Source organism: Macaca nemestrina, chromosome 13, assembly GCF_043159975.1.
Source record: "Macaca nemestrina isolate mMacNem1 chromosome 13, mMacNem.hap1, whole genome shotgun sequence".
Taxonomy (NCBI): Eukaryota; Metazoa; Chordata; class Mammalia; order Primates; family Cercopithecidae; genus Macaca; species Macaca nemestrina.
In genome coordinates, this window is record NC_092137.1 from 80988947 (window position 1) to 81015985 (window position 27039).

Genomic DNA, 27039 nt, shown 5'->3' on the forward strand with positions numbered 1-27039 from the left:
CTGATTTTCTTTATGCACAATATATAGATTTGAGCTATTTTGGGGCATCTTCTCTTCCCCTTAACATTTTGTGTTGTAGCTCCCTTGCTTACACTAGAGAGTATACCCACAAGTGCTAAAGACACATCCTTTGCTTTGCAAGATCCTGTGGTCCTGATACCAGAAACTAGGTTCTACATGGTCCACACTAGAGGGGGTCCTACACATTAATTCATATGCATAACTATTAAAATCCTGTTAGCTTCTCTTTTAGGAACATAAATGTAAAGAACAGAGAAAAAAACAGTACTACCTGGCTTCTTCCCTTTCTTCAGGTTTTTCCTCCAGGCCAGAGTCTAAAGATACAGCCCAGGTTTCTTTCTTTATTTTTCGAGAAATAACTGTTGTTTAGCTGTACTTTAGCAAATGTGTGTGAGCACTTTCTTGACAGATTCTCTGTACCACCTCAGGTATATACTACAAGAAGACAAACACTCTTATTGGATACTATATCAGTTTTAGGTATCATTTTCTTCACTTTCCTCAAGAGAGAATCTTTGGCCACTCTATAGCTTTGTATTTCTTTTATTTAATGTGTGGTTGTGTATCAGTCAGGATAAATTAGGTTATGCTGCTGTAACAAAACACCTTCCAAAATCTTGATGCCACCATCTCCCTCTTTCTTGTCACATGATAAATGGAAAGCATAGTCTGGAGGGTCTCAATTTTAGCAAAGAAGTAACACTCATAATTTAGCTTCCCAAATCATTAGGCAGAACTGGTCTCATAATCCCATCCAACTGCAAAAGAGGAGAAAATGCAACTCTACTTTGTTCTGAAAGAAGAGAAGAGTTAGATCTTAGCAGAACTAGTGATACTGTAGGATAGTACTAAGATTTTCTCTATTTTCTGGATTCTTCCCTCTGCATGACAGATGGATATTTCTTCTTCAGTATCTATAATTTATTTATAACTTTTCTACCATACAAAGTCTTTTTTCCTTTCTTCTCCTGAATCACATTCTTTTCCTCAGCAATTGTTTACCATTCAGTTTGAATGTCTCTCTTTCTCATAATCTTATTTTTATTTATTTGTTGATTTAGATTGATTTCCTAACTAGATTGTATATATGTGGCCTTTCTAGGCACTCACTGTGTTAGGTAACCTGGTTTATTGAGGGTGATGCAGGAGTTTTTCTCAACCCCTTTGTTGGACTTGGGATGGGGGTGCCCTGATTACGTAGCCCACCATGCTCAACCTCTTGAAGGAGGGAGTGCATGAGTGAGCAAGTACAGGATCCAGCTGGCCACTTTGGGTGCCAGCAGGAGCAGGCTTTGTGCAGGTCCCCTGGCAGCACCCAGGTTGGGTGCCTGTGACTTCTGAAGTCCTAGAGGGCATGTTACAATGCTCTCTTAGCTCCTCTGTTCGTGGACAGTGGTGTGTTATCAGCTTGCCTTCTCCTGTTGGGTGGCTGCCCTCAACCAATGAGTGTAAAGGGCCAGTGCTACAGCCTTCTCTGGGTACCCACACTCGGTGGGTCCCAAGCTCTTGTCTTGCGTCCAAGAAGAATGAGGTCACATGGACACTTGAAGGATGTTAGACATGGGGAATTTTATTTAGTGATGGAAATGGCTCTCAGAAGAGAGGGTAGTGGGAGAGGTGACCAGGCAGGCAGGTAAACTTCCCTGAAGTCAGGCTGTCTCTGGCCAGCTCTTCTCCGAAGTTAAGCCATCTCTCCTCCAAAGTCCAGCTATCCCTCTGAAGTCAAGTCATCTCTCTCCAGTCAAGCCACTTCTGTCTCCCTACCAACTGAGTCTAGGGTCTTTATAGGCACAGGATGGGGGGTGGGACAGGCTGTGGGTAGTTTTGGAAAAGGCAACATTTGATTGATAAAAAGACATTATTCAGAAAGAACCAATTGGCAGACAGAGGGCACACAGGGATAGAAGTTCTTGCTTTGGGCCACAGGTTTTAAGCTTTTTGGCTTGAGGGTGGGGTTTCATCAGGGACCTCCCCATCTGTCTAGAATTTCTCTGCCTTCTTCCTCTATCAAGAGGAGTGTGTCAAGTCCTTTGATTTCTCCTTTTGCAGGGAGATTTGCAGCACACATTCTTAGGGTAACTAAAAGCCTTCAAATATAAGAAATGGACCTTATGGTACCTACAGTTTCTAGGTGAATTGCCCATCTTTTTTTTTTTTCTTTTTCCCCTTGGAAACTGTTCATTTTCAGGACCATTCTCATGAGTTTCAAATAGGATTTTTTTTCTTGGAATTGAATTCTGCTAACTGACCCACCATCACCAAGAGAATGCCCAGCTCTGTTCTTCTTTGATGGAAATTTCTCTTTCTGTGTCTCAGGGCTTCCAATATGAAAAAAAGATAAGATGATAAATTAATTGCTAATGGGAGAGAACAAAAGAAGGATTTTCACAGTGTTCTCTTTTGTTCCCTTGGATAGCTCGGAACGACATAATAGTATTTCTGACTCAGAAGCTAAAGCTGAGACTCAGGAAGGAGTACCTGGGTCTTAGATAAGTTTTTGAGACCTGAAAGATATTATTGCCTCTTTATTTTGCTAGAAATTGATTATTTCAATTGCCAAAGGCTGACATTGGGATCTTTTTCTCTTGAGCTGCATTAGAATGAGAAGGCATTCATCCCTCTCTAATGCTTAAAAGAAACTTTTGTTACGTATTCTTTAAATTTGAAATGTGTTTTTTATTATTCACCACATGGGCTCAGATTTGTAAAGAAACATAGAAACCGAAGACCTAATTTACTTCTTGTTCTGCTTTGTGGAAAACAAAGCAGAAGGGGATGATGGCCAAGGTCTGGTGGCTTCAGCCGAAATCAGTTGAGGCTTCAGATTCCATATGAATGGCAAAAGTCTCAGTATCACTGAATGCATGTCTGTTTCATCCTTACAGCTGGGACAAAAACTTGCTCAAATCCAGATCAAAGGAACCAGTTTTGACAGTTTTTGCTAAGGTATTTTTCCTTATCCACCTCTCCTTCCCACTTTTCTATCTCTTCTTTCTCTCTTTCTCTACTCCTTTCAGGTCAGGTGTATAGATGGCCTCCTTCTCATTAGAGACAACAATGGGATTCATTATGCAGAACATATCTCCCTGAGGCAGAGTGTGGAAGCCACCCAAGCTTAACTTCTCAGGGGCAGGAAGGGGATGTGTTCAGGAAAGCCTTTGTTTCCAGACTGAGCTGATTGGCTAATATGCATCTTGCCTTTGGCTACTTCATGCCGTGAATATCTAAGCAACATTGGGTTTTTTTCTCAGGGCAGAAGCAGAGAGATGGAAGATAAGAGAATGGTGTTTGTTACCCCTATGTAGGATGCTGTTTACATAAAAGCCGCAGAAGCTATGTGATCTCCATGCAGTCCTTACCGGTTTGCCTCAGCTGGGCACCTGTGCAGGCCAGGGTGACTGGCTGCAAATGAGCTTCCTACTTGTCTCACCCTACACAGCTCTGCCTCTCCCTATTAAAGCTCCGCCTCTGGTCCTCAAAGCTCCTCAAATAGGTCCAAGATTAACTCTGGCTGAGGGGAGAGGTCATTTTTCAAACATGGTTAGGCAAGTGGCAGGCGCTGAGAATATCAACTTTTCTTTCTCAGGGACATGTGAACTTTTTTAGTGTTAAGCAACACCTGAAAACTATTCATCTTCAATGAAGAGTTAGTTTATACCCTGAGAAAATAGGATTAACCATTCATAGTCCTATGTTTTAGGACTATGTTTTAGGACTAATTAGCCATTCATAGTCCCATAGTCCTATCATCTATGTTTAGTTCTCTCTGCAGTCTTTGGAAGTTACCTGCCAAGGACAGAATTTGGTCTCAAGTGAGCAAGAAATACAGACAAATTAAGTGCCAGATTCCACTTGTCTAAGAATGGTAAATTAATAGTCCTTACCTAATGGTGTTCTTTTTACTTGAGTTAAGACATAACTGAAGTTTTCTCTTCCATGTGAAATTGGAAGAGATTTGTATTTCTTTGCTTCATTCCTCTCATGAGGGGTAAGTTAAGTTTTGTTTTTGGTAGAAACTTCTAAGTTCCAATTGCTTTCTCTCACCCCACCCCTCCCCAGAAAACAATTCTCCTGTTCATCTGAAATTAAAAAGGAAAGCAACTTGGTGCCGCACAGAAAGGTAAAAAGAAATGGATGGGAACATTTGTTTCTGACCTTCAGCGAAATAATTCTGTTAGTTAGGCACTATAAATTTGTTTTCTGTGAATGGGAGAGCGTAAATGTGCTCCATCAGGATGGAGGAAAGCATTTGCACCCAAAACGTGGAACACAGAATAAATCGATCAAATTAATTTGTGGCTGTCAGCCCTGGAGGCTCATTTCCCATCAGTAGTATCAGGATGAAAAGGAGCAGTTAACTTGTAATGATTGGGAAAGGTGGGGACCATGGATGGATTTGCTCAGGGGCACTCTAAAAGGTGCCTTGCTTTCACTCTTCCCACCAAGAATTTGCCTTGTCTGTAGTCATAGTGGTCCGCGGCTGCTGTGGAGGAAGTATGTAAGTTGCCCTGGGGCCCAGCTGTGCACTGGCCTGCTGGCCCCAGTCCTCGACCTTGTCTGTAGGAGTTCCTCCTTTGAGTTAAAGGATGACAGGACCACTTACGGGTGTCTGTTAATCTTGTATAACTATATGACTTTTGCCAGGCAAGGAAGATTCCTAGGGGATGGATGATGTCAAGGAAGTGTTCATTTAGGAAATTGTAGAGAGAATGTCTAGAGCTGAGAGTAACATTGGGGAATCCTTCCACAAAACGGTGCTCAGGACAAGCTTTGGGCCACATAACCCCAAATCATTTTAATAACATTGGAGGCTTTTCGCATTGCATTATCACTGAGTCACTTTCTGGACAATATTTATTTTACTGTTTGTTGCCTAAACTTGGTTTTCATGGCTACTTTACTGATCCAGGAAACTCATTTTATGATCACAGTGTATTGAAAACATTGGCTTGTCAATATGGATCACACTAACCAGATATTTGCCAGAATTCACATCCCTAAAGTATGCTATTTCAAGGATTATAAGAAAACACCTTCGGGTGACAGGCAGTAAATGCAAGAGTTTGCTCCAAGGCAAGACACTAGACTTGCCATTAGACTGCAGATAGCTGGAAATGCTGTCCTTCACTCAAAGACATTTATATTAAAAGCTTTGAATTTGATCTGTGGTTTGATAATTTGAAATCTCAATGGATTATTGAGGTGACTCTTCAAGCATATTTTTCATATTCAGTTAAGTAAATAATGATACATTATTTAGTTAAAAGCAGAGTGAGCTGATGATCTTTAGTGGATATGGAATGTTATAATGGAATAATTGGATCAATCTGGTCTTCTGGTATTGGAACATCATTTCCCCAATCTGTCAAGTTCTCCCCCTCTTCCTACACCCACAGAAGCACAGATTTTGGTTATCACACTGGGACGTCTCCAACTGTCCAAGAACATTTCATGTCCTTCTTTTTATGGATACAGGATGATGGATGATACCCCTGCCCCAACATATACATCGTGGATATTGGACATGTTGAGATACATAGAAGTTATGTTCTGTTGAGTTTCTGCCTAAACCTTGAACTTGGTTGGCTCTGCTTCTTGGTTGCCTGTAATACTCAGTCTTCAGATGGTCTGCAGTGTCAGTTTCTTAGTGATCACCATTCATCTCAGCAATAATTATTATATGGATGACATGTTGTATATGCCATAAAAACACACTTAATGGGGTTTTTTGCTACTAGATTCTCAAATATTCTTGACTTGACTATTTATATGAGTAAATGTGAATTAATTTTAGGAAAAATTTGATTCCTGAATGAATCTGTAAGCTTCTTTTTGTTAATAATATACTTTTAAAAAAAAAACTCTATAGCCCATTATTTGCCTTTTTGCCTTAGTTCTCAAGAAACCAAATCCAAACCTAGTATCTGATTGTGATAGACTTATCTGTGCATTTTCTTATCCCAGTTTCTGTTCACTTCTGCCACTAGATAATTAAGAGGATAAGATAATTTACTTACTAACACATAAATGGGATTTTTTTTAAAATCTGGCATTGCTTAGAAGAAAGAAGGGAATCCACAATTAGTAAGTTTTTATGGTGCAGTGAAAAATATGAAACACCTGGAGCTTGATTTGATAAGGGAATACATAAACACCTCTTTTTCTCTCTCTTTTGTGTGTATGTGTGTATGTGTATGTGTATGTATGTGTGATTTACAATATAAAATCAAGGAGCATCTGAGATAGAAAAACGTAACTGAGAAAGCCAAAAGGAAAATGCTGTAGGAAAACAGATTAGCATTGTGAAGTCCTAGAAACAGGTTTTGAACACTATCGTGGACTGTGCTTTGTGCTGATGAAACAATAGAACACAGAAACACATTGCCAAATCCAGACTGAAAAATTGACAAGATCATTAGACTGGTACTTAGGGTGTGTGGTTTTGAAATCTGGTTTGGTCACTAATTAACAGAGAGAGCATCTTTGAAAAAAAATCACACTCTAGGTTAGATGCTCTCTAACATGATGTTTTCACATCATGAGTCACTTAAAAATGCTTCCATATTGCATAAATATTGGCAACAGCATTGTTACTCCCCAGCATGTGCCTGGGCACAGCTCTGAGCAATAGAGAATAATAGGTCAGAACTGATTCCTTGACCTGATCTATTCTGACCTCCCCTGAACTCCGTGTCCCAGAAATTTTTATACTTATTCAAAGGCTGACTTTTCTTTTGGTAATATTTCCCTTAGATTGTAGGGGACAACTACGTGCTAGTATCTTTACTTTCCTGCTGAAATAGCCCATAGCACAGTAGTTTGGGATTAGCTCTAATGAACTTATTGAAATAACTAGGTCCTAAGAGGCTCAGCTGCTCATCAGATGCAGGCCCATAATGTACAGGTGTCCTCACTTGGGGGAAGTGACATCATGAGACCATCCTCTGGAACAAAATGTAGTAGACCACATCAGGAGACTCGTCATGCCTGTCACTCCTTGACCACTTGGTGCATTGTCCTTCATCTTTCTAAGCTGAGGTCACATCACTGATCCACTGTTGCTTAGAAGCCTCTTTCCTTTCACCCCACAGAGTGGAACACCCCCTGTGTTTCCCTGATATCCTCATCCCTCCTCCTCCAGGAATGCTGTTAAAATAGAAATTTCAGCTGAGTCACTTTCCAAAGTGAGGTGTGAGACCAAGAGGGTGTGTGTTTCTAAGTAGCTGGCTAAAAGATGGTGAATGAACTCTGAATACACTCACCCACACTAGAGACATAAAGGGATCAATAAGCATATATTAGAAGGGACACATTCTTGGAGAAGGCTGTTGGCGGCCTGTGCCATCCCCTTTTCATTATCAAAAGGAAATAAGCCTTGATAGAAGTGCAAGGAGAGAACTGGAAAAATTCCCAACCTGCCAGTGGGGAACACAGAGAAATAGGGTTTACTTCAGGCTGAGCGCCCTTGTCGGTTCGGGTATTATAACAAAATAGCATACCCTGGAAGGCCTAAACAACAGAAATTTATTTCTCATAGTTCTGGAGGCTGGAAGTCCAAGATCATGGTGCTAGCATGGTCGGGTTCTGATGAGGGCCTTTTTCCTGAGTTGTAGATGGCTAACTCCTTACTGTATCCTCACCTTGCAGAAATAGAGCTAGTTTGCTCTCTAGTGTCTGCTTATAAATGCACTATTCCCATTCATGAAGACTCCACTCTCATGGCTTAATTAGCCCCCAAGGGCCCCACCTCTAAATATCATCACATTGGGATTAGGGTTTCAACATACTAATTTGGGGGGGGCATTATACTGAGAGAATCTAAAGAGCAAGAAGCAGTCTGTCCCTGCCTCCACGTTGATTCGGTGAAAAGTTGGCTGCGTTAGGATTGGCCTACACTCCAAGAGTTTGTCAGTGAAAAAGACTGGTATTTTCTGTGAGTCGAGAGGTTTGGTGTGGAATGTTCCAAGGTCCTGTTCAAGAGGGCTTTTTGGAGAGTGGATAAACCTCAGCAGAAATATTGAGGTATTACTACATTGCCAGGGGCCGAGGCAGAGGTACTAGGTGAAGTTTGAGGATGAGATGCACTGGCCCTCAGTGAGAGAAACAAACCACTGATGAGAAAGCCAGCTGTGAGCGGCCGCCAAGCCCTGACAGCACTTGTGCTGGGGCCGCGTCCCTGTGTAGTGAGCAAAGATGTTCTGATTTCCCCTTTCTTTTCTCCCTTCCTCTACCCAACCCTGGAGACCGGTTAGTAAGTGGAGGGAACAGGATTTGAGGCTACCAAGTGGGAGAACAAAAGAGAAATTGAGTGCCTCCTCGTACCCGCTATACTTGCCAAAGCCCCATCCAGGGAAGGAGAGGGAAGTCTTTACTTCAAAGCAAAATGCAAGTTTTAACTCTTACATGGAACTCTGTGTAGAATCATTGCTCCCTGGTCCCCCAGAGTTGCCCACATCCTAATCCCTGGAACCTATGAATATGTTACTTCACGCGGTAAAGGGGAATTAAGGTTGCAGATGGAATTAAGATTTGCTAATCAGCTGAATTTAAGGTCAGGACAATAGCCTGGCTTTATCCAGGTGAGCCCAATGTAATCAGAAGGGTCTTTATATGTGAAAAAGGGAGGCAGGAGAGTTAGAGTGACGCAAGGAGAGAACGATTTCACTAGCCGTTGTTAGTCTTGGAGACAGAAAGGAGCTATGAGACAACGGGGGCAGCCTCTAGGAACTGGAGAAGACAAGGGAACGAATTCTACCCTGGAGCCTCCAGAAAAGAACTGCTGACACCTTGATTTTAGCCCAGTGAGCCCCATTTCAGTCTTCTGACCTTCAGAAATGTAAGATAAATTTTGTGTGTCCGAAGCCACTAAAGTTGTAATTTGTAACAGTAACAGTAGAAAATTAACACACTAAATAACTAAATCAAAACTGTGTTACTTCAGAAGAAGCAGAAAAGTCATAGGTAGAGAAATAATTAGCCTCAAGGAATAACTTAAATGAAGAGAGGGAGACCAAAAAATGAAGTTACTTTAAGAATATATAGCCCCAAGTGGTTTCTCAACCTAACAGTTACATATCTAAATCAGGTTATCTGTCCATATTTCTTTCTGGAAGCTCCCCACAAGGCCAACCTGGAACCTGGATCCAGTGTTTCTTTTAAGTGGGTTTTGCATTTTCTGGTTCTGAACAAAGGTCATGTCCAAAGTCCATATTCGGAAACGGTTTTCATGGAGCTCTACTCATTTGCAGAGAAAACTCTGTCAAGGTGATTGGTAGTTAGTGTGAGCCTCAGCTGTTCTCAAGGATCCTCAAAACAGAAGCCTCAAAAGAGTCTTAATGAGTGCTGTAGTCCTCTGTGGCAAGAGGACGGGGGCTGTGATGTGTTGAGTGATAAAGTTGGAGATCCAAGTTGGGTCCAGACAATGGAGGACTTCAGATACCGCGCAGAAAATAGATTGCCTTTAATTTCAATAATTAGAGCGTGTGTTGATAAACATTTGAACTGTGACCTTTGCAATGAAGGGGTTAGGCATAAAGCAGTTGGAGATATCTTGCACTTAAAGGTGACAGGACTTTAAAGCTGAGTAGGAATCTTAGTTTTCTATCCTGGAGATCTTTGTCCCCCACCAAATCTCATGTTGAATTGTAATCCCCAGTGTTAAAGGGGCCTGGTGGGAGGTGATTGGATCATGGGGATAGTTTAGCACCATCCCCTTAGTGCTGCTTGTTTAAAAGTGTGTAGCACCCAGCCCCCACTTCCTGCCAGCCACATGAAGACTGTGCTTGCTTCCTCCTCGCCATCCTCCCTGATGGTAAGTTTCCTGAGGTCTCCCCAGAAGCAAAGGCCTGTACAGCCTGCAAAACCATGAGCTGATTAAACCTCTTTTCTTTATAAATTGCCCAATCTCAGGTATGTCTTTGTAGCAGTGTGAGAATAGACTAATACAATATGTCATTAGCTGATAGTGACACTGAGCAGGAGAAGATGGGGGCTGTAGTGCATATGTTTTGTGGAATTCATGCATTTGGGGTGATTGTGCACCACTAAGTTGGAGCTATCAACCAACTCAGAAAATTGCATCGAGAGTAAGAAGCCAGAGTCTGGGGTAATGAGTTATGTATTTTCAACCCAGTAATGAAAATAGGGTCAGGGGTGAATGAGATAATCTAACAAGGAAATGCTGAATACATGCCATACCTGTGTATTAGAGGAAATCATTTATTTAATAAAAAACACTTGTAGCAATCTTGAACATGTCAAGCAGCCTCAATAGGAGAGCAGAATTCAAAGACATGGGTGAGCAGAAAGGAAAGTGAAGTTGTAAATGCAACAAAGGCTGAGTAAATATGAAGTCGGTTCCAGTGCATGGAGAGAGGTAACTTTTCATAGAATCAAAAAAGATGTCTAAATATGAGCTGTAAATTAAGAGAAGAAACTCTGTATGAATGACTGGGGCACTGGAAAGAGAAGCAAAAGGAGGAAAATATTAGTGATTTGGTGATAATGTTATGCCTGCATGAAGAGAAAGTTACAAGGTAGATGGAAAGAGGAAGATAGGCTATGACAATTCTTACTGCTGATATTAAACCTAAATAACAGTATTTATGCCACCATGGGGTCTTTTCTATTGCAGTCCTGAGTGGATGATGGGGCTGGGCTGTACCGTGAGCTCGGCTCCCCTGTTGGGAGGGTGTAAGTGGTACATGGACATGCAGCCAGCAGCTTGCACACAGGAGGGGCTGGTATCTGTTGTGTTCTCAGTATATTTCATGCTAAGGTTAATACAGAAGAGGCAGGGGATGGTCCCTGACTTTGAAAAGTTGATGATATAATGGGGAAGGTAAGTCTTCACAGAGGACGTTTTAATATAACCAATCTTGATACAAATTCTTTAATGTGGTAAGATTTCAGAGTAAGGGAAGATTACATTGCCATACTTAGGAAATTGGTTGAGGAAAGCTTCCTAGATGATGTGGGGCATGACCTCGACCTTAGGATAGGCAGAGAGGTAGAAGGGTGAATCATATAAACAAAAGCATAGCATAAGATTTTTTGCTCTTGGTGCTGAGGAGTTGTCATACCTACCCGTGTTGTCCTAACAAAAGCATAGCTGCTGGTGGGGATTGCAGGCCTTCAGGAGATGTCCCGCAGGGAAATAGCTGGGGAGAGGGGCTGTGGCATAGCGGGAGGAGCACTAGTTTGGGAGACAGATCATTGAATATTCCTTGGCTCTGATCCTGACCATTTAGATGATCAGGGGAGACATACTTCACCTCCAAGTGTCTCATCTGTAAATTAGGGGTCAGAAGAGGTACCTCATAAAATTGTATCTCGTATATCCTCTTCCACATTCCTTGTTCTCCTACCTTGAACATATAATAGTAGGTGTACACTTTCCTTTTCAGAAGAATCTGACTGTCTACCTGCTCTGTCTGATTTTCTTCTGATTCATCTTCCAAACAGGTGTGCAAGTACTCTTTCTATGACATTTGTCCAGTGGTCACTCACCTGCTTAAAGTTCTCCCCATTTGCCTGCAGGTGAAAGTTTTTCTACCATCTTTGGTGCTGAATTCCATCCCAGACATATTTCCTGCTGACTACCCTCTTGCAGACTAGTCACGTTGAACTGCTTGCCAGTCTCCAAATACTCCAGTCTCTTTGGCCATGGCTCACATTCTTTCTTCTTCCCTAGAATAGTCTCCCTATGTATGCCACCAGCCCCTAATTTTTGCCATTACCTTCTTCCCCATCTTGGAGTCTGCCTTGTTGTAAGCCTAGGGACCTGTGTATCTTTGAAGCTTTTCCTAAACAACTGCCCTCATACGTGCTCTCTCACGCACAAAAAAATACTCTCCACCCACTTTGTGGTTCCACTCTGACGAGCATAGATCTCTACTGTAGCACGTTTGTATTTGACTCCATTTACCCTTTTATGGCCTGTATTATCTCATTAGATGTCTCCCCCGTGCCACCCCCACCTCATACTTTTAAGTTTTTATTTCCATAGGTTTTGGGGGAACAGGTGGTATTTGGTTACATGAGTAAGTTCTTTAGTGGTGATTTGTGAGATTTTGGTGCACTCATCACTGAGCAGTATACACTTTTTTTTTTTTTTTTTTTGGTGTGACTTCCAGAGGCTGGTGTGGTGATTAATTAAATGTGGTGAGTGAGTGAATGAAGCAGAAGACAAGCAATGTCTTCTCACTAACTTTCCTCCTCTTGTAGTTCCTGTTTGTGCTAGGCAGGATTGCACAGCTAGATTTTTTTTTTTTTTAATAGCAATTTTTGCTACCCTGCCTTCCCAACACACACAATCTCAGGAGCCCTCTCCCGCCTGGTTGGACGGGCTCAGTGTGCTCAAGAGAGAATCCTTGCCTGGCAGCTGGAGTTTCATAGGGCTGGTCCCTGAAGTCTTTGGGGCCTCTTTCAATCTGCATGATTTGGATTTCCCTTCTGTGTTGGTGATGCGCTCCCCGGTGACTGTGAAGTAACTTGACTCTGGTCAAGTTCAGTGACTCGGAATCCCATTTGACTTGTATCTGGGTAACTCCCAGGAGCAGGACTGGCCTCATGCAAAAAAAAAAAAAAAAAAAAAAAACACCCTGAATTCAGCCAAGCCTGACTTTCCAGTTTCCCCCTCACCAGTCTGCTCTCTACCCTCAGTATCAAATGTTTGCCTTTGTTTTCTCTCCCATTGTAGCCTGTCCCTTGGAAAATGTATTTTATGCTAGGGTTTTTCTGGAGAGGACTTGATCACACTCATCATGTCAGCTTTTCCTACGTCCCTCTTAAGAGAGTGGCTGTAACTTAAAGTTGAAAAGCTGCCTCATTGGTGCTCCATGATCTGTAGGGATAATGACTACCTTACCCACTGGCAGGACTGCATAAGGTGCAATACATGTGCCTGGGACCTGGAATCAGACTCCAGGTTCAAACATCAGCTCTGCCTCTTATTAGCTGTATGATCTGGGCAAGCTATTAGGTTGGTTCAAAAATAATCTCGTTTTTTTGCCATTGAAAGTAATGTCAAAAACCACAATTATTTTTACACCAACCTAATACTCTCTCTTAGCTTCTGGTTATTAATCTGAAAAATAGAAAAATCTGTTTGTAATGTTTGCGGTGAGCAATAAATGGGCATCATATAGGGATCTCTAGAATGTGCTTTGAAGTTAGGCCACTATAGTTCAAACCTGCATTTCCTCCTTACTCTGGTATGACCTCAGTAAAGCTACTGAACTTCTCTGTGCCTCAATTTTTTTTTTCTTTTTTCTTTCTTTTTTCTTTTTATTTTTTGAGATGGAGTCTGGCTCTGTCACCTAGGCTGGAGTGTGCAGTGGTGCGACCTCAGCTCACTGAAGCCTCCGCCTCCCAGTAGCTGGGACTACAGGCGTGCACCACCATGCCTGACTAATTTCTGTGTTTTTAGTAGAGATGGGGTTTCTCCATGTTGGCCAGGCTAGTCTCGAACTCCTGACCTTGTGATCTGCCCACGTCAGCCTCCCAAAATGCTGGGATTGCAGAGCCACTGTGCCTGGCTTCTCTGTGCCTCAGTTTTCTCATCTATAAAATGGGAATGATAATGATAGTACCTTCTTCATATGGCTTTCTGAGGATAAAACAAAAAAAGAGCTTATGTAAGAGAGGTGTAAGAAGTGATGACATAAGGATAATTTTTTAGAAAGAAAGCAAACAGGTGTGGTATGGGGGAATTCCTGTTGGCTGGATGTTATAAGACAGGGCACTATTTGTCAAAAAGTGAAGTGTTTGTGGTAGACCTGTGAGTCTCAGACTGGAGCATGTGCTGGAGCCACCAGAAGGGCTGATGCAAACACAGATGACTGGGTCCCACCCCCATAGCTTCTGATTTCTGTATGTCCGGGTGAGGCCTGAGAATTTGCATGCCTGATACATTCCCAGGTGATGCTGATGCTTCTGGGCTTGTGTTAGATTGGTTTTACCTGAAATCTGCTTTATCGTAAGTGGCACCTGGGGAGTCTTTTAGAAACAGCAATTGTCAGGCCCATTGCAGAGCTCTGGAATCAAAATCTTCTGGTGAAATGTACATTTAAGCAAGCACACCAGGTGATTTTTATGATGGGGCAAAGTTGGGAGTCATTGGGAGAGGGAGATCATCTCTGAGGCCTCTCCCTGGTTGGCCTCTACAAAGGAGAAAGCAAAGCTGATGGACCCAGACTAACGCCTTAGAAGAGAAGGAGGCTGTCATTTACTTGGAAATACTCTAACTGAATTTAAAGTAAATTTAGATTAAATTTCAAATAGGGAGACAGTTCTCCACCAGGGCTGCATATTAGGATTAGCTGGAGAGCCTTAAAATGCCCACGCCTTGTCCATACACAAGGACAAGTACATTGGAATTTATGAATGTGGGTCCAAGGCATCAATATTTTTTAATGTATCTCAGGCATTTTCAATGTGCGTCCAAATTTATGAATAACAGAAATATAGAGGCTTGTAACTTGGTCTCCATCTTGCAACAAGTTAGCTGCATGACCAAGGGAAAATTTTCTGTCTTATAGAATAAATTCTTTTTGGTGAATGGATGGAGATGTGGGGTACATGAGAAAGGAAATGAGAGTTTGTTTGGAATAGATCAGTCTTTCTCAATCTTAGCTGGGTTTTTTGTTGTTGTTGTTATTTTTTTGAGATGGAGTCTCGCTGTCTCACTCTGTTGCCTAGGCTGAAGTGCAGTGGCGCAATCTTGGCTCACTGCAACCTCTGCCTCCTGGGGTTCAAGTGATTCTCCTGCCTCAGCCTTCCAAGTAGCTGGGACTACAGGCGCCCACCACCATGCCTGGCTAATTTTTTGTATTTTCAGTAGAGATGAGGTTTCACCGTGTTAGTCAGGATGGTCTTGATCTCCTGACCTCGTGATCCACCTGCCTCAGCCTCCCAAAATGCTGAGATTAGAGGCGTGAACCACTGTGCCCGGCGCTTAGCTGTACTTTTCTAACAAGCCCCCAGGTATTGCCCTTGCTACTGGCCTGTGGACAAGACTCTGGGGAGCAAAGCTACCCCCCAAACTGTCTCACACTGAAATGGAGCCCGACTCCATGCTTCAGGCATGATCATGAATCTCATGGGTCCCAGCACATGGAAGGTGCACCACCACCTAAATAAATAAATAAATAAAAATACTCATTCCAGAGAGGGCTTTTTTCTTCAAAGTAGACCCTTTGGGACTTTTTGCCCAGATTGGAGGGCTGCTGCCTCTGACATGTTTTTACACTGATTCTTCGTGAGTCTCTAACATATTCTTTGAAACATTCTCAAACTTTGCAACTCTTCAGTCCCTGAGGACAGATTAGACTTTTGGAAAAGCTGTATCTGGTGGAATAATGAATGGTGACATAGGGGTTCTGTAAACTAAATAAACACATAAATATTAAGAGATGAGAAATTAAAAGGTCCTTGCCTTTGAAGAACACAACCAGAGACGAACTTGGGAAATATGAGCACAGATGGCTCCCTTGATCAGAGGCAAAGATTGCTGGGGTTGGAGCATTTGGGGTAACTCATGTCCTGGTGGGCATGCAGACAAACACCAGAGTAGTTTTTATAAATATACCATCATACTTTGGGGTCAGCCAACTTCTATTGGTAAGAATAGTAGCTATTTTCAGCTTTGTAGGCCACATAGTCTCACAGATTTTTCTGTATGTAGGTGTTTTAACTGCCCTTTATAAGTGTAAAATCATTCTAGCTTTAAAACCATACAAAAATGAGCCACTGGCTATATTTGGCCCATAGGCATAGATTGTTACTCATATTTTATAACTAAATACCAATGGAAAAGTATATCTATGTGTACATAATCTGTTGTGAAATAATGGGTATTAAGACATTTGAAAGTTAAATTTTCTGTCTTCGGGGAATGCTAAAACAATAATTGTAATTATTGCTTATTTAAGTATTTACATAGATGAAGACCTCCAAATATTTTTATAGCCCTCTTTTTTTCTCTCCTTTTCTCTACGTGCACCTGAAAAATATTATTGGTGTTCACGCAATGAGTATGCTTGCTAAACTTCGTTCCCACAAAAAATTGCAGAGCCTATTTGAGGCAAAAGCCCAGGGTTAAATAACTAAATAGCCAGCTTCTAGAGTGCAAAACTAAACAGAAGCAAGATACATAGAATTTCTTCATACTTGCTTCTCTCTGGGACTACTCGAACACCAACTTTATCTTTATTTCACATAGCAGATTGAAAGGTCAGACTGACTGGCCATTCACCCAGACTGATTCAGCTAGAGGGGAAAAAATGACCTACTGAGGATGAAAGTAAAACATTTCTCTTGTAGAGAGTTGCTAAGCTGAGGCACATCTGAAGGGCACTGTGGGGCTTGGCCTGCTCCTACGGGCATTGGTTACAAGCATAACCTTGGCTCAGAGTTTGTGTACACTTCTGAAAGTGCAGCTGCGCCTTGCATCTAGACCTAGCCATGGTCTCCTGAGAACCTGAAGGTGAAACCAAATGCATCTGTGGTCCACTACTGACCATGGCTCTGGACTGTGAGGAATGCATCTGCTGCCCAACAAGCCAGAGGTGGCTACTTGAAGGTCACCTTGGAGAAAAAGGGACTCTATGTGGCAGAGCCCTTTCTGAGGGGTTCCCAGGTGACATGAAATAACCCTCCTGCCCATCCTCTGGCACTGCTCTGCCCTGCTTTCTGAGCATCATGGAAATATTAGATTTCAGAGCTGAGCAAGGAGCTGTTGCAATTGCAGCTCTCAGTAGCAGCTTGTGGCCCATAAGAGGAAGAGTTGCAGGGCACTCAACAGGGGACCTTCCAGCTTGGGAGAGACCTGTGAGAGCACTGGTTATCAATGAAAACCAGGAGGCCTTGTCAGGCTGTGTATGTGTCTTGCAGGACACAGGAAGAAACTAATAGCTACAGGTATGATGAAAGTGGGGAGACCTTACTGATGGATTAGTGATGTTAGATAGCCAGGAAACATTATTCATAAGTGGTACTAAGCAGAGGAGAACTTGAAGCAGATGTTAGGAGCCAGAGTATGAAGTCATATAAAGAAAGCAGAATTGGGATGAGCCTGACCATGCGGGAGGAGGGTTTGAGAGTATCAGAGATGGTGCTGCAATACTTGGATGGTTTTGATAGCAGTGTTTAATGAGCCTAAGACAGAGCAGATATGGAAAACTGTTTGATTTTTCCCTCTCTGATGACTGAGGGACCTGGCCTACCACCTGCTCTGGGAATGGATGGGATTGCTCCCAGGGGAAAAGCATGGAAAAAGGGAGCTGTGCTTTGCACCCAAACAAGCTTGAACTTCTACACTAAGGAGAGAATTAAAACTTCATGAGAGAACATGGGGGAAAATGCCATAAAAGATCTGAAATAAAAGAAGAGGTGACACTAGAGCTCAGGTAAGATGGAGTGAACAGGTTTGAGGGGTTGAGCTTGGAAAGAGTCCATGAGGCAATGCAGGTAATAGGAGGCAGAAATTACAGGTTCTGAGGGCAGGGAGGGAGATGTTAAGGGAAATAAGTTGGTTCAAAGGTCATTTCTTTTCTTTTTTTTTTTTTTGAGACGGAGTCTTGCTCTGTCGCCCAGGCTGGAGCGCAGTGACCAGATCTGGGCTCACTGCAAGCTCCGCCTCCCGGGTTCCCGCCATTCTCCTGCCTCAGCCTCCCGAGTAGCTGGGACTACAGGCGCCCGCCACCTCGCCCGGCTAGTTTTTTGTATTTTTTAGTAGAGACGGGGTTTCACCGTGTTAGCCAGGATGGTCTCGATCTCCTGACCTCGTGATCCGCCCGTCTCGGCCTCCCAAAGTGCTGGGATTACAGGCTTGAGCCACCGCGCCCGGCCCAAAGGTCATTTCTTTAGTCAGTTTCCTGGCGCAGTCAAGGACAGTCGTGAGGTTGTCTCCCCTACCCCGTATTTCCATTGCTGTGATTTACTTAGGAACCTTCTGGAGTTGTGACATAGGTTCCCAGGACTTCTCCTTTGTGCAGTACCCATTGCAGTGGCCAGACCAGATGTTTATCAAGGAGCCAATGAGGACTAGTACCTTCTATTAGATATACTCTAGGGCTTTGTCTTGGGCTACCCATGCAGACTGCTAAAGCCAGGAGTGGAGCAGTAAGTGATGAGGAAGTGAACATCCAGAAAGGATATAGCTACAGATGAAAGGCTGCAAAATTGGCCTCTTGGTTAGAGAGGCCTCTAGAGTGACCCTGCAGTTTCAAGAAGAGGTTGTTGATAGTGCTACATTGAGAGGTAAGCCAGATGGCATTACTGACTCAGAATTGCTTCTGTGTTCACCTGCAAACTTCTTTTGTAAATGTTTGGGGCAGTGGAGAATATCCTAGAGGTCCTTCTGGGTCTTCTGCTTCATGCCTATCACCTGGTTTTTTGTTTGTTTTCTGGTCCCAGAACTTAGTGCTTTAAGGAGACCTGGGAGGGGCACATATTTTTGTTTTTAAGAACCTATGCTCCTCCTTGATCCACTTAACTTTGATTTTACTTGTGTCATAAATACTATAAGTTGATACTTCTCTCATTTCCTGCTATGACGATGCTTTGGCATATTTGACAGGTCTGAAAAAATTAAATGGTTAAATCTGACCAAGTTTTCCTCTAAACTGGGGGTTGGCAATCTTCCGTAAAGGGATAGTAAGAGATCTTGGCTTGTGGGTCATATGGTCTCTGTCACAACTACTCAAATCTGCCATCGTCATGCAAAAGCAGTCATAGACAATATGTAAAAAAGGGTAAAGTGTTCCAATATGACTTTATTTATAGAAGCAGGTGGTCAGAGGAAGAAAAGACCAAAGAACTTTTAGATAGGGTTGACAGAGTTTAAGGAAAACTCCCTGTCCTTATGTATTTCCCCAAAGGCTTGCCTGGGGAGCCTGAAATTTCAACAGTATATGGTAGTGCCCCCTTATCCATAGTTTTGCTTTTTGGAGTTTCAGTTACCTGTGGTCTGAAAATATTAAATGGAAAATTTCAGAAATAACTCATACATTTTAAATTGAGTGCCATTCCGAATAGCATAATGGAATCTTGCACTCTCTAGCTCCATCCACCCTGGATATCAATCCTCCCTTGTCCAGCACATGCATTGTAGAGGCTATGTGCCCCTTCGTCACTTAGTATCCTTCTTGGTTGTTAGATCTGCTGTAGAGATATCCTAGTGCTTATGTTCAATTAACCCTTATTTTACTTAATAATGGCTCCAAAGTGCAAGAGTAATAATGCTGGGATATTGTTACAATTGTTCTATTTTATTACAGTTATTGTCAATCTCTTACTGTTCCCAGGTTATAAATTAAACTTTATCATAGGTATGCATGTTCAGGAAAATACATTATGTATATAGGGCTTGGTACTATTTGTGGTTTGAGGCATTTGCTGGGGTTCTTGGAATGTATTTCCCATGGATAAGAAAGAAGTACTGTTTGGGGTGTGTGTGTGTGTGTGTGTGTGTGTGTGTGTGTGTTTTAAAGCTCTAAAGCCTTCAGGAACATCTTAATTAGATTAAGGTGTTATATTACCTAGGAGAAGAAAATATGACCTTTGTGAATAGTTACTTTGATTAATCAATTAGCATCCTTTTCTAGGTAAACCAACAGCGATAAGAAACAGCTCTACCCCAGAGGTAAGGGCAGATGGGAGCAGGAGGTAAGAAAATATTAATGACAGGGAGGCTGCCTTGGAACCACATTTATAGCTACTGTTTACAAGGACTTCTACAGAGAGCCATGGGAGCCACAAGGATGAAAATAAAAATAACAACCGTTATCCTCAAAGATGGAAATTTAGTTGAAGATGCATGATATCTGTGTGTGTATCTTGGATTTATAAATCTAATTCTGTGTGTAGGTATCCTCCATTCATATAATAAATAATGAGTAAGACAATAGTATGTGGTGAGTTGCAATGAGTAGCACAGCCATTAAGCCTGAAGGTGTTTGAAGAGATCTGTTTCTACTGGGATGCCTTCAGCAACACATGGATTTTGAATTGAACCTTGGAAGATTGCTAGTTTAATTGGTGGAGGCATCCCCTCCACAAAAAAAGAAGACAATATGGGACATAAACTGGGGACTGACGACTGTCTTCTTCATTCTGTGTGAAGCGGGCTGCAGTCAAAGATCCAATATTGGTTAGGATGGTTAGATTCATCCTGCATTGTGAATATGGCCTTGACTCCACACTTCTACTTGTCATCTGGAAATGTAGGAAACCAGGCCTTAGAGAATAGCTGCACTTATTTATTCATCTGGATCTTCATTCTGGAAATGTTCCTTGGCTTCCGTTAAATGTCAAGCACCGGATGGTTCAGTGCAGGCCTCATGCATTGCTAGAGATGGATCCTGGAGTTTCCGTCCTAATATGCAGCCCACATATATGAAGGTCAATATGTTTTATTCACTGGAATTAAGTTGAGATTTGATTTACTTACATGAGATGCTGAAAACTAAATAATGGTGGAGAGTTGCAAGATTTTAGTTCCTCCATGTAAAGATGGAGAAAACAAAATCTCCTGATGCCTTTAGTAATTAAAAGGGCATTACATTCCCGGCATGGTTTAAGGTGTAAGACATGATAAGCCCCTCCTATCCTTTTCACATAACCACACATTATTGATGAGCCAGCATCAAGAAGGCATTAGGTGATGCTTTACTGCATTATTTTAAGCCACTGAGGTTTTTATATATGAAGGGTATAGATTTATGCTGAGTGATTCAGCTATGAAGCAGGCACATCAGTTTGTTCATGAATGTGAGCTGGTGATTACCTCCATAAAGTCACCAGGGCAGACTGATCACTTTAATTTGGGCAGAGGCATGCAAACAGCATTTGCTAGTGGTATGTGTATCCCTAAGAACACAGGCAAAAGAGCAGCTCTGCATCCCAGAAGAGCTCTAGAAAATGCAGATTTGTGTTTTTATAGATGTATAACTACAGTCAAGGGTACAATGCCTGGTGGGACCATGAACAAATTTCTTTGTTGTACCATGTGACAGGATGTTGTATAAGGTTCACTTGATATTAGCTAGTGTATGCTAATTTGATGATACACTTATTTGATTAACTGATACAGAAAAGTTGTATTTCCTCCTAATTCTAGATTAGAGAACTCAGGACCCTCCTATGTATGGTTAAGTTATGACAAATTGAATGGTCCTCTATACAACATGAAGAGAGTTTGTGGGAATTAGTAAATTCGAAAAATTTGAATTTAGCAACTGTGATCCCAGGTATGTGTGGAGGGGTAAAGGGGAGATTCTGTATTGCAAGAATTCAGTCTAGCTGGGAAATGTGAAGTGCCTACTTAAGCAATCCTGATTTGCACTTGCGGTTTATAGAACGAAGAGTTAGAAAGGACATTTGGATGATATGTTTGTAGATAAGTCAAGAAGAAACAGTGTTGAGGAATATGGGATGCAATGCTGGTAGCCCTGGAAAATAGGCAATTCACTCATTCCAGGGACCTTTCAGCAAGGCCTATGTTCACAGGTAAACAAATGCCATAACAATTTTCCTGATGCAGAAATTTCATTTCTGACAAGAGCAAAAACTAGATGCCTAAAGATGCATATTACTTTGTTTTTGGTAACAGCAAACATCAGAGACTCCCCTAAATGCATGACAACAAAGAATTGATTTACCAAATAAGGCAACAACATTAGGGAATCTTGTTCAATTATTTAAAAATATTGGTTAAAAGTATAAATAAAAGCTATAAAATATTTGGGATATAACAAGGGTTGAAATAAGTGAGAATTGTAACTTTATACAAAACTGAGGAATACAACTATCCAAGCGATCACATAGTAGAGCTCCCTTCCGTTTTCATCATTGTCTTCCCTTTATTTCTTTCGTAATACTCATCACAATATCAACTTCTAATGCATTACTTTGTTACATTCTGTCTTCCCACCAAAATATAAGCTCATCTACGGCATAAGAAATATTTTACGTGTGTCTTCCATGTCTGTCATATGTAGGCACTCGATATTTATTGAATGAGTGATCAATGATTGGATAATGTCATTCAAATATATTTTCACTTTTATAGTGGGCTTTCAATAAAGTGCATCTTATGGCAGTAACATTCTTGAAATCCTTACTGGGTGCTGGGTTAACTAATCTCTTATTGCAACATTGTAATATTTTATATTTATATTTTATAACTGAGACACAATTGAGGCTCAGAGATGCAACACCTCTCACCCTGGAGAGAAAGAGTCAGAACATAAACTCTGGGCTGCTTGACTTCAAAGCCCGTCTTACCAATTATGATTTTTAAAATTATGTAGAGTGATCAAGAGTGCCAGATGCTTTATAGAGGTCATTTAAAACAGAGGCAAGAAAAAGTGATTCATTTCCTCCTGTCCCCCAGTGTACTTAAGCCCCAGCTGCTGACATCCACTGAGCCATCCTTCCCTGATCAAATTATCCCTGCTATTTGTTTCCTCTATCCTTTAGAATGGCAGTGACTGTTAAGCAGGCTGATAAACTTATCCCAGTGTGTAGCTGCTGATTTGAAAAGGATTCTGTAATACCTCAGCAGAAAAGAGACAACTCCTACAATATTCTTCTGGGCAGCCAGACTTGACTCTCTTCAAGTCCAATTTTGATGGTGGCATTTAGCCTATTCCTACGCCCATCTCCCTGGAAGCTGATCATCAAAGGCTGAGCCTCTTTGTCTACCAGCTGCTTCCGTCTTGCCTCTCAAAGGTTTCAGGGAGGTGTATCATTTCTACCCTTACTGAATTGTGAAACTCCATTTGTGTTATAGAAGTCATGTTCTGTAGGAACCTTGAGGTTCTCTAGAAGACAGGCATATATGTTAATACCTTCGTGGGTACTAATTGCATCAGCACAGATGAATGAATAAACCTTCAGATGGAGACCGCAGCACTTTTCATTGTGATGATAGTTTTAGAGAAAAAGGTTTTGTGTGAAATCTGTGCCACCATCCTCTCTGTGGTTTTATATGGCCACATGACTGACTATAAATTAAAGTAATTCCCCTTTAATAGTAAATAAATTCATTTTATTCTCAAATTTACAATGATGATGAAATATTAACACGAGGAGTAAGTGCTTTATGGACCTTTGAATTGCTGTTCTGCTTTATTTCAATAGTGTATTCTTAAAACACCAATATGATACCTGAAGCTGTAAAAATTAATGAAATGATTCGGTGTTTGGGAGTTGAATGCAGTGAATATTTGCTGGTGTTTCAAACTGAACAGAATCACAAATATTAATGTAATTGATTTCCAGGGCCAGAAAAAGGGAAAATGTTCTCATTTTTCTGATGTACTTCATATCACTTTGGGGTTAAATGCCTAAATACTTTATTAGTAGATGTTTTTAACGTCTAATTGAAGCTCAGCCTTCCAGGCATTTTGGCTTTTCTTGTGAGTGTTCAAACAAGACTGCGAACTTTTGAGACAGAGCTGCTTTTCTGTGGTGGTGTCCACACAAAACTGAATTGTACAGCCATGATGCGCTATTTATCAGTAGCTATGAGGGGTTTTCTTTGGGTGATTAAAAAACATCTTGCATTTTTAAATGGTCACTATACATTTTACTTTAAGTTCTGGGATACATGAGCAGAACGTGCAGGTTTGTTACAAAGGTATACATGTGTCATGGTGGTTTGCTGCACCTATCAACCCATCATCTAGGTTTTAAGCCCCACAGGCATTAGGTATTTGTCCTAATGTTTTCCCTCCCCTTGCACCCCACCCCCTAACAGGCCCCAGCGTGTGTTGTTCCCTCTCCCTGTGTCCATGTGTTGTCATTGTTCAACTCCCACTTTTGAGTGAGAACATGCCATGTTTGGTTTTCTGTTCCTGCATTAGTGTGCTGTGAATGGCTTTCAGCTTCATCCATGTCCCTGAAAAAGACATGAACTCATTCTTTTTTATGGCTGCATAGTATTCCATGGTGTATATGTGCCATATTTTCCTTATCAAGTCTATCATTGATGGACATCTGGGTTGGTTCTTTGCCTTTGCTGTTGTAAACAGTGCTGCAGTAAACGTGTGTGCACATGTCTTTATAGTAGAATGATTTGTAATCCTTTGAGCGTGTATCCAGTAATGGGATTGCTGGGTCAAATGGTATTTCTGGTTCTAGATCCTTGAGGAATAGTTACCCTGTCTTCCACAATGGTTGAACTAATTACACTCCCACCAACAGTGAAAACATTCCTTTTCTCCACAGCCTTACAAGCATCTGTTGTTTCCCAACTTTATTTATTTATTTATTTATGAGATGGAGTTTTGCTTTTGCTGTCCAGGCTGGAGTGCAGTGGCGTGATCCCAGCTCACTGCAACCTCTGCCTCCCAGTTTCAAGTGACTCTCCTGCCTCAGCCTCCCGAGCAGCTGGGATTACAGGCATGCGCCACCACACCGGGCTAATTTAGTATTTAGTAGAGATGGGGTTTCTCCATGTTGGTCAGGCTGTTCTCGAACTTCCGACCTCAGGTAATCTATTCACCTCAGCCTCCCAAAGTGCTGGGATTATAGGCATGAGCCACCGCACCCGCCCTGTTTCCTGACTTTTTAATGATCGCCATTCTAACTGGCATGAGATGTCTCATTGTGGTTTTGATTCGCATTTCTCTAATGACCAGTGATGATGAGCTTTTTTTCATATGTTTTTTGGCCACATAAATGTCATCTTTTGAGAAGTGTCTGTTCATATCCTTTGCCCACTTTTTGATGTTTTTTTTTTTTTCTTGTAAATTTAAGTTCCTTGTAGATTCTGGATATTAGACCTTTGTCAGATGGGTAGATTGCAAACATTTTCTCCCATTTTGTAGGTTATCTGTTCACTCTGATGCTAGTTTATTTTGTTGTGCAGAAGCTCTTTAGTTTGATTAGATCCAATTTGTCAATTTTGGCTTTTGTTACAATTCCTTTTGGTGTTTTAGTCATGAAGTCTTTGCCCATGCCTATGCTCTGAATAGTATTGCCTAGGTTTTCTTCTAGGGTTTTTATGGTTTTGGGTTTTACATTTAAGTCTTTAATCCATCTTGAGTTAATTTTTGTATAAGGTGTAAGGAAGGGGTCCAGTTTGTTTTCTGCATATGGCTAGCCAGTTTTCCCAGCACCATTTATTAAATGGGGAATCCTTTCCCCATTGCATGTTTTTGTCAGGTTTGTCGAATATCAGATGGTTATAGGCATGTGGTGTTATTTCAGAGGTCTCTGTTCTGTTTCATTGGTCTATAGATCTGTTTTGGTACAAGTGCCATGCTGTTTTGGTTACTGTAACCTTGTAGTACAGTTTGAAGTCAGGTAGCCTGATGCCTCCAACTTTGTTCTTTTTGCTTAGGATTGTCTTGGATTGTCTCGGCTATACAGGCTCTTTTGTGTTTCCACATGAAATTTAAAGTAATTTTTTCTAATACTGCAAAGAAAGTGAATGGTAGCTTATTGGCAATAGCATTGAATCTATAAATTACTTTGGGCAGTATGGCAATTTTCATGATACTGATTATTCCTGTCCATGAGCATGGAATATTTTTCCATTTTTTAGTGTCCTCTCTTATTTCCTTGAGCAGTGGTTATAGTTCTCCTTGAAGAGGTCCTTCACATCTCTTGTAAATTGTATTCCTAGGTATTATTTTATTATCTTTGTAGCAACTGGGTCACAATATATTTTTGTGAGGGAGTCACATGTTTTTTACTTTTGTCAATTTTTTTTTTTTTTTTTTTTTTTTTGAGACGCAGTTTCACTCTGTTGCCCGGACTGGAGTGCAGTGGAGCGATCTCGGCTCACTGTAACCACCATCTCCTCAGTTCAAGCAATTCTTGTGCCTCAGCCCCCTGAGTTACTTCTATCAATTTTTAACAGTCCTATCAGGAATATTGTCACTCTGCTTTTGGTTTGCTGAGGTGATTATTAAAGAGTTAGAGGATAGATGCCAATTGTAATACAAATTCAATTAATGGACTAAGTTACTTTCTTCAAAACATAGGCATAGGCTCTCCTTGCTGGTTTTTTTGTTGTTATTGTTGTTCTTGTTCCTTTCTAATTCTGCTAATGATATAGTTAATGTTAAGTATTCACATACTTAGAAAGTGTGCCCAGAAGAGCAAAAAGAAATTATATTCACTGAGCATCCAGAAAGTAGTGCTAAACAGGCAATTGGAAAATTAATCTGCAGGTTGGATAGTTTACCACTCCATGATATGTTTACTGATTCTACTTAGCAGTACGGGTCTTTCTTTTTCTGTAATCCTAAAGTTTTTGTGGTCAGCAGCACACAATCTAATGATGGCTGCTAAGCTTCCTCCTTTCCCTCAAGATAACTGGTTTTAAGGTACTATGTCAGAGATAGACTGGCCGTCTTCTTGGCTTTTACTTCCCCCGATCCGTTAGGCTCTCAGAAGTTAAGAAGGAGAGCTTTCCTTTCTAATAGATTGGTAGGTATTTAGTACAATTAGCTCACCAACGATCTCTACCAACTACAGTCATGACTTATTCCACTTTCAGAAATCCCAGATCAATCTAAATTGCTCAAAATTTAATACTTAATGCAATGCTGTATTGTTTTCTAAGCTTCCAGGAAGGCGATTAAATCTCGTGGCTTCAGTTAAGTTGTAAATAATTCAACAGTGGAGAAGGCAGAGGCGGGGCCCAGTTGGGCAAGTATATCTCATAAACGTTTCCTGCTTGGTTGCCTCAAGCAGGTTTCAAAATTCTATCAGATTTAATTGTGGTGTTCAACATCTTTGAGGTTGCAATGTATTTGTAGTCTATTGTCTGCTTTTTCACTCACATTAATCTTTTCAAAGGTCTAGTAATTCCAGTCCACCATTCCCTTCCTCCTCCATACTTCCCCTTATCACCCTTTATCATGAGAAATTGACCATGGAGAAGAAAATAGTAGCTTTGAAAAATAGGACATTTACTTTACCACAGTTGCTGATGTTGTAACAGAGATCTAGTTAAAGAACAGGTTGTTGAAATCAATTATCAGATACTGGCAGGTGTGG

The 27039-nt window shown here is 41.3% G+C and overlaps 1 protein-coding gene and 1 long non-coding RNA gene across 9 annotated transcripts in view; both read left to right on the forward strand.

Moving 5' to 3' along the window:
* Positions 1–26917, forward strand: part of LOC139357997 (uncharacterized) — a 38941-nt gene extending 12024 nt beyond the window's left edge. The window contains exons 1-2 of the long non-coding RNA XR_011612171.1: positions 1–17562; positions 17877–26917. The exon at positions 1–17562 is cut by the window's left edge and continues 12024 nt beyond it. This is a non-coding gene — a long non-coding RNA (uncharacterized lncRNA). The remainder of the gene's footprint in view (positions 17563–17876) is intronic.
* Positions 1–27039, forward strand: part of LOC105465339 (catenin alpha 2) — a 1482339-nt gene that overhangs the window by 1340643 nt on the left and 114657 nt on the right. The gene's annotated exons all lie outside the window — the stretch shown is intronic.